Genomic DNA, 6,102 nt, shown 5'->3' with positions numbered 1-6,102 from the left:
TTCTCATCCCGGATGAGATACGTAGGCATAAGACGCGATGTCTTAGTGAGCACAATTACCCTTAACCCATAGGCAGCCGAGCTACGAAGACTCTGATTCTCATATTCAGATAAGATACGTATGCAGTGGATGCGACATCCGTGCGAGTCATTTCTTTGACCCCTTTCTTTTAGTAAACAGTACATTAGATAAACACACACCCTTTAGACAAGAACAACAAGAGTGGATCCCGTAGAGTACTATGGATGCGTAGGGGTGCTAATACCTTCCCTTCGCATAATCGACTCCCGAACCCAAGATTTGGTTGCGAGACCTTGTCTTTTCCTTTCCTTTCTCCAGGTTTACTTCGAGCGTTTCCCTTCCCTCCTTTGGAATAAATAACGCACGGTGGCGACTCTTCTGTCATTTCTTTCTCGCCGGTTGTTTTTTCGCACCCCTGTATTGTTTAGGCTGCGACAGCTGGCGACTCTGCTGGGGACCCGGTTTCCCTAAGCGAGTCCCTCCTAGCTTTTGTAGGTTTCTTATTTGTTGGGTGTTTATTCTTTTGTACAGTTATTTATTTTCAGCATTTACCTGCTTTACCTTATTGCATTCATGTACATATGCTTGCTGTATCTGTGGGTTCTGTGGGTTGTTTGTTTGTTGGATTGGGACTGTTCTATGAGAGATGAGCCCACTACCCAGGCTTGAGTGTACACATAGGTTTTAGAGTGGATAGTCATGAGGCTTGCGTGGTATGTTGCTACGTTAAGTTGTTCATGAGACCCACATTCCAGACGAGGTTTCTGTTGGATATATTTTATCCTATGGGTGTTCCATAACGACAGATATTCCTTTAGAAATCGTCGACTCTGGTGACCATTTCCCGAGAACTCAGTCGAGGCCTCTCCTCCGAGACGTGATTATGTTAGCTCTGGTGGGCGCATTCTCGCTGCTCAATCCGAGGACCCCGAGACTGGGAACTTGCTTTAGGATGTCCTGTTGAGGGGAGTCAGTGGAGGTCTTTTATCCCGAAATAATGCCAAACCTTCAGTGGTAAACGTATTATTCTCGACTGAAGGGCTGAAGCTGACAAACTTCTGTTCTTAGAACCTACCAGTGAGGGGCGGGCTAAATTCAGGGAACCTTAACCTCCAACCAACCCGGTTTTCTGGAGCAGAGTTTTGATCTTATATTATATTCTTCAGTGGGTTTTCTCTTCAAACAGTGCAACCCGACATATGTTCAAGCAGATACAGCAGTCCTGATTTCCATGTCACTGCATTGCATCACATCATTTTGCATTCATATCACTTCATACATGTTTATCTATTCCCAGGGGTTTACACCTTCTTCTTGATTCCGGTCGAGTTTTTCTGGTTCTCTAGAGATGGATATTGGCAGAAAGAGACATGTCGCCTACAAGTTTCCGGTGGTCTGTCTGGAGCCTATTCAACAGTTGATGAAGTTAATGGATCCTGATTCTCTAGAAGGATTCCGGAAGGAGTACGGTTTGATTCTAAGTTTCGTCACGGTTCTTTCCAAGGATCAACATGATGCTCTATTCACACTGCTGCAGTTCTATGACCCTCCATTGAGGTGTTTCACATTCCCGGATTATATTTTGGTCCCTACCTTGGAGGAGATTTCCAGTGTTCTCAGAGTTCCTATCAAGTCACAGTTGTTATTCTACAGTTCTGAGCTTCTGCCCGATCTCAGCATGGTTGCTTCGGCCACATATTTGGGGAAATCAGTCTTAAAGGCTAATATGTGTCAGAAGGGAGGAGTCAGTGGTTTTCATTTGAGTTTCTTACAGGGAGAAGCAAAGAAGAAACTTGAAGATGGTGACCAGAGGGGTTTCAATGCTGTGTTGGCTCTTTGTGTGTATGGGATTGTCCTGTTCTCTAATGTTGCCAAATTTGTGGACGTAGACGCAATACACCTTTTTGTGTTGGGTAATCCAGTGCCGACCTTGTTGGGAGATTTCTTTCATTCGGTGCATCCCAGGAATGAGAATAGAAAAGGAGGATTGTTGAATTGTTGTGCGCCTTTGTTTTATAAGTGGTTCAGTTCTCACCTACCCAAGTCAGGAGCGTTCGTTGATGTCGAGGACTCGTTGAGTTGGTCGAAGATATTGATGGGGTTGAGAGCTGAAGATATTTCTTGGTGGTCTGACCGGAGCTTGCTTCGGGCGGATATTATTCACAGTTGTGGGAACTTCCCATTGTACCGTTGGTAGGAAGAAGAGGAGGAATCAACTATAATCCTTCTCTAGCAGTCAGACAGTTTGGATATGCTTTAAGAACTCCGCCTTTGGAAAAGGATGTGGAAGAATCTCTGTTTTTCCATTCTTCGCCTGATTTGACTGTATCCCGTAAGGCAGCTGAGGCCTGGCTCAAGGTGATCAAGAGAGGAAGAACTGTGCTTGAAAAAGGAGATTGTAGAACTTACCCTCAGTATGGAGAGTGGCTTCAAGGAAGAGTCGAAGAGTTGGGTCTGCCGTTTCCTATAGAAGAACCTTTGTATCCACCGACTCCTGCGCGGTCAACAATGGTGAGCCGAGAGGAGTATGACAAATTGAAGAAATCCATGGAGGAGCTTCAAATTGAAAACTCGGAGTTAAGTGTGAAGTTGCAAGACTATATGCATCAATTCCATGAGGCAGAATATCAGAAGGGGGAAGCCGTCAGATTGCAAGGGGAAGCAGAAAGGAAATTAGCTGTGGAGGTGGACTTCTTCAGGAAGACAGACAAGGCCTTGGGATCATCCAGTTCTGAGTTGAGGCGAGTCAAGCAACAATTAATGGATGCTCATGGTAAATTAGCTGGGTGGCAAGAGCGATGGGATGCATTTTCAACTTCTCGGAAGGAAAAGGAGGAGGAGATGGTGACCGAACTGACTGGTCAGATGGAGAAATTAAAGACTTCGCTAAAGGAGAAGAACAATGAGCTTCTGTGCGCCCGTTCTACCAATGGTTACATCAGGCGATCAACTCAATGAGGCTCGAGGACAGATTGAAGAACTTAAGGTGTTGGCAGCTTTGAAGAAATCCAGACTTGAAGAGGTATTCGGAGAAGATGATGGGAATTACTACAGAGAGCACATCATTGAGTTGGATGGAGTTATTCACCAAAGGAATCTGCTTATCCGGCATTTGATAGAATTCCCAGATCATCATGACACGATAGCATTGCTGGCTGAAGTGAGGAGCAGTCCTCATGGTTTGTACACAGGAGGCTGAGTCCTGATTATTGCTCCTCCTTTTACTTATTGCTTTCTTGTTGTGTGATCCACAGGCTTGTTGTGGAGATCCTCTTTTGATGTACTTTCGGCTAAAGCCCCTTTCCTTGAACTTGTTTGTATGGTGGTTTCCCTTTATTGCATATTGATCTCGGAAGTTTATCCATGACTCGGTCTTCTTGCACTATTCACCTGATGTGAGACTGGAATCAAGAGGGTAGAATACCTTTTTGGAAGTGATAAACATGTCATTGCATTAACATATTCATTTGCATATTCTTGCATAACAGGTGTCGCCGCGGTGTTCTCATATTATTTAGTGTTCCACTAGCAGGATAGCTGATTCAGGAATCCACCGGTACGGTACCCGCAGAAAGCAATGGAAAGTCTACAAGCAGAACTTGCTGAGATGAGGGTCCGCATGAACCAATTCATGGATGTGGTTCAGGGAGTAGCTCAGGGACAGCAGGAGATCAGACAAATGATACAAAGGAATCCCGCAACTACTCAACCAGAGGTCGTGACTGATCCTCCAATTGCAGAGGTTAATGGACCGGGGCCTGTCCCGATCCCACATAACAACCACGATCAACAACCCATTCACGATGATCAAGATGATCAGTTCTTGCTGCCAGAAGACTTTGGCATGGGCCATGGCATGGATCCCATGTTCAGGAGATTAGAGGAGAGGCTGAAGGCGGTAGAAGGACAAAACCCCCTGGGGGTAGATGTTTCTGACTTGGGATTGGTCCCAGGCGTGAGGGTCCCACCGAAGTTCAAAGTCCCAATCTTTGACAAGTACAATGGTAGCTCTTGCCCGAAGACCCATGTGCAAGCCTACTTCCGAAAGATGGTTGCATACTCTGATGACGAGAAGCTACTTATGTACTTCTTCCAGGACAGCCTAGCTGGGGCATCCCTGGAATGGTACATGAGGTTGGATAGAGCCCATATCCGTTGCTGGAGGGATTTGGCAGAGGCTTTTGTGAAGCAATACCAGTATAATGCAGACATGGCCCCGGACAGAACTCAACTCCAGAACCTGTCTCTTAAAAGCAATGAGTGCTTCAGGGAATACGCTCAACGCTGGAAGGAGACAGCTTCCCGTGTTCAACCTCCCATTTTGGAAAAGGAAATGGCCAACATGTTCATGAATACGTTGCCTGGACCTTACCTAGAGCGTCTGGTGGGGTGCAATGCCTCCAACTTTGCAGATGTGGTCTCTACTGGAGAGAGGGTAGAGAATTACCTGAAGACCTACAAGAGCCACAATGGAGGTGGATCTTCATCAGGAGTAAAGAAGCCATTTATGGGAGGACAGAAGCAGAGGGAAGGGGGCGTGAATTCCGTGTCTTCATATCAAAATAGGAATAACCAAGGGAATAACTTTCAAAACTATCATCAGCGACCGTTTGTTGCAGCTGTGACTATTCTGGCTGCAGCACCACTACAACAACAACAACCACAACGTCAACCAGCTCAGTATCAACAACAACAACAACCAGGTAACAGACCCGCCTATCAACAGAGGCAGAGGATGATGGACCGGCGTTTCGACACTCTTCCAATGTCGTGCGCTCAACTGCTTGCTAGTCTTCAACAGCTACAACTTGTGCAGCTACGCACTCTGGCTCCTCCGGTTGGTAGACTTCCGGCGGGTTACGATGCCAATGCTAGGTGTAGTTTCCACTCTGGGGCACCTGGCCACAATATCGAGAACTGCAAAGCTTTTAAGCACGTAGTTCAGGACCTCATTGATTCAAAGGCTATCAGCCTTGCACCGGCTCCTAATGTCGTCAACAATCCCATGCCACAGCATGGTGGTGCAAACGTTAATATGCTGGAAGAAGAAGCCAATTCCGTTAAAGATGTGTTGAAGTTGAAGACTCAGTTGTTGGAAATTAAGGAATGCTTGCTGAAGGCCAATGTTTTCCCCGGTTGTGGGAAGGGTTGTTTGGATTGTGCTATACAGGGCAAGGGTTGCTTGAAGCTGCAGCAGGGTATCCAGGTCTTGCTTGACAATGGTATCCTCCAAGTTGAAGACTTGTCTGTCAAAGAGTTTGCTGAAGGGGTAGTTGAAGAGGTATTTGAAGATGTTGTTGAAGAATTCACAGATGTTGTTCCTGCTGATTGTGTATTTCCCATTAATGTATTTAATTTTTCAAATGTTGTTGCTGATATACCAAACAATGTGTCTGATCTTGATGTAACTGAACTTGATTCCGGTGTTCCGGATGTTTTTGTTTCAATGAATGAAATTCCCGAGTATGACTATGATGTCGCTACTATCACCATCTTTTACCCGACTAATCAGATCAGTGTGCCAGAAGCACAACCAGTGCCACCAGTGCGACCGGCCGCTATGACAATCACAACCCCTGGTCCTTTACCTTTCACAAGCAATAGGGCCATTCCTTGGCATTATGGGGGGAGTGTATACACACACGATCATGGGGTGGAACGACCTTTGAAGGTAAAAGAGGGTCAAAAGTCTGAACTCGAAGTTGAAGGTCCCGCAGTGGACAATGTTGGTGGAATTGGGTGATTCACCAGGAGTGGCAGACTATTCTCGCCACCCGTTACCCAAACCGAGAGCACTGATGCCGCGGTTAAGGCCAAAGGCAAACAAGTTGTAAATGAGGGTACCTCTGCACCCCAAGCTAGCTCTGAGCCCACTTTTGTGAAGGATGTGGACGAGCTTCTGAGAATCATAAAGAAAAGCGATTACAAGGTAGTCGATCAGTTGATTCAGACGCCGTCTAAGATATCCATTCTCTCACTCCTGTTGTGTTCAGAGGCACACAGTGAGGCACTTCTGAAGGTCCTTAATGCTGCATATGTGCCTCAGGAGATCTCAGTAAACCAACTAGAAGGGATCATTGC

The sequence above is a fragment of the Lathyrus oleraceus genome, chromosome 3 (assembly GCF_024323335.1).
Source record: "Lathyrus oleraceus cultivar Zhongwan6 chromosome 3, CAAS_Psat_ZW6_1.0, whole genome shotgun sequence".
Taxonomy (NCBI): Eukaryota; Viridiplantae; Streptophyta; class Magnoliopsida; order Fabales; family Fabaceae; genus Lathyrus; species Lathyrus oleraceus.
This window is presented reverse-complemented; position numbering follows the sequence as displayed.